Raw genomic sequence first — 2,620 nt, forward strand, 5'->3', positions numbered from 1 at the left:
GACTATTACTCCAAAAAAGACATCATATAAATTATCCAACTATTATTAAACACGTGCCCTCACCATAAGAGAGTTACCTATACTCATTCACACAAATGTAGTTTATCATAAAATGGCTATAAGAATCAAATTACACTCACTCTCTCACAGAATTCACAAGTTACACAAGATGAACCATAGTATTTCCCTTAGTGTAATACTCCACTAATATCATAATGACGAAGGTTAGAATCAAATAGGTCTTTAAGCGTTGTAATGTAGGCTAATAGATAGGTAGAAACTATGTAAGGCAAAGAATAGTGACTATCTTCCCTGAGCACTTTAATACATCACACTTTTCTTCAATTCATCTCTAATAACAAATTTCTACCACTTCTATTTACCCTAATCTTTTGTTTTGCCCTATCTGATTAAACTTACTCACACAGAATGTGGAAGGGAGTATTGCCTATTAATTCATGATTTAATTTTAGCATAAATATCATTTACTCCCAACCACAACACATCGATTGTAGAATAATAACTATTACTTTAGGGCTTCAATTTGACGTTTATCCTTTCTCAATTTTAAACTTCTTAACAAACTTAATCTTACCTTAAAGTACTTAGGATCTTTTGATCAAATTAAGGTCAATCAAAGAAGGGGATACAAGCTATATATTAGGTTCCCAAAGAAAACAAACTGAAGGCTCAATGCGGCTAACTAGGATTATGCACAATGGTAGATAAAGTAGGGTATGAAACAAGGCTGTCAAGAATTTCCTATATTATTTCCTAACTACAAACTCCTTATTTTACTTTGCACACACACCAAGAAAGTTCTAGATATCACATCCAACAAAGAATATGCAACAACCTCCCACCACACACGACACATGCTCAAATTAAGTAGGATTAGTATAGTGTCTCAACCAAAAAATAGCAGGAATTAAATATTATACCAATAAGTACAAGAGTAATAAATTAGAGCCTAGGAGTCTCAAATATAGAAATTCACACCATTAACATGATTTTACAACAAAAAACCACTTGCATCATGCAATCACAAATAAAATCAAAAGGGGCCTCTCACTTACCTAACCAATTTTTTTTAAAGTTACTCCTAAAAAGGAAAAGAGATATTAGGTTCAAAGGGTGCCCCTGTAGAAAAGAACTAAAAAGAACAATCATGGGGTAGGTAAAGTGCACCTACTCAACTGACACCCACAAATAAACTAAAACAAAAATTAGAAAATCTCTTTGTAATTTTTCAAATTTTATAATTTTAACCCAAAAACTAAGAAAAAAATTAAGACTCCAGAACTGCCGCATCACTTAACCTAAATTCATGGGAATTTACCCATCACACACTACAAATTCTACTTTGTCCCTAAAGTATACTTAAAACTAGAGATATAAATACTCCCTAAGGCCTTTAGGCCTTGTTAGTAGCATCTTTACTTAGTAGTGAGGTTGGGAGGACCCCATACCCAATCTTTTCCATGATCCTTAGCTTTGGTCTCCAATTCTTATACTTTCATTAGTCTGTGACTCAATAAAAAACTAAAATATTGAAAACAAAACTACCTTAACTTGGGTTTCTTCCCAAGTAATTCCTAATTTAGTGTCATGACATGACCCATATCAACTTTTTCCTCTACTTTAGGGATATGAATTTTTCCCCTAACCTCTCATGCATCTTTGTTCTTTACTAATATGGTGGTGGTACAAAGATGAAGGAACCAAGTAATGGGTGAAAAATGGTAAACCACTCGGCCTTAAAGTGAGGCATGTTTTTGTATTGCTTCTGGTGTAAATTTAAGAAAATAAGATTTTTATTCCTCATCTTTATCTCTTACACTATTTTAGATAACTTCAAAGATATGTCATCCTCTAAACATAAAGTATAAAAGTTCTTTGAATGAGACCCAACCAATCCCACTCCAAAATTTACACAATCCACAACACACTCACTCTTATTCACCTTCTCAATGTAAGTCTCAAGAAATTAATGAAAATTTAGAGGCAGAAAATATAATGTCTGCTCCAATTAGACCCTAATTAGATACCTTGAAACATGAATTGGATTTGAATAATGGTGTTCCCTCAATCTATTTATGTAAAATAGTTTAGGATTGTAAAATTATCACTTTGTTTGACTTGCTTACCTATGTTATCACATTGAATTATCATCAAACCAATAAAGTTGGATTCTAAAATCCTTGTTGGCTATCATATTAATAAATAATAGGGGTGAGACATTCCCCTAAGATTTTGATATTAATAAACAAATGGGTAAGAAATTACCCCAAGTTTTAATGTGATTGTTATGGCATAGAGACTAGCTTGCAAGGGTTTGGGTATGACTGTACCCATGGTGAGCCTTAATGGTTTGTTCATTAATTAATAAATGGATTATGTGAAACTTTCTTTAAAATGGGATTAAAGGATATTATGTAGCAAAGTTGTGAAGGTGTGAGTCTTTGATAACTTGTACTGGAAACTCACGTTTGTCGACATGAGGTTTGGTCTTAATGACCTGTGTGCATATGTCACACTTGATATATTTTACGACAACTCGTTGCCTTGATGGATTTAGCTTTCCCTTGGTTTTTCTCCAATTGGTTCGGTTAACATGCAC

This window comes from Capsicum annuum, chromosome 4 (genome assembly GCF_002878395.1).
Source record: "Capsicum annuum cultivar UCD-10X-F1 chromosome 4, UCD10Xv1.1, whole genome shotgun sequence".
In the NCBI taxonomy this organism is placed as follows: domain Eukaryota; kingdom Viridiplantae; phylum Streptophyta; class Magnoliopsida; order Solanales; family Solanaceae; genus Capsicum; species Capsicum annuum.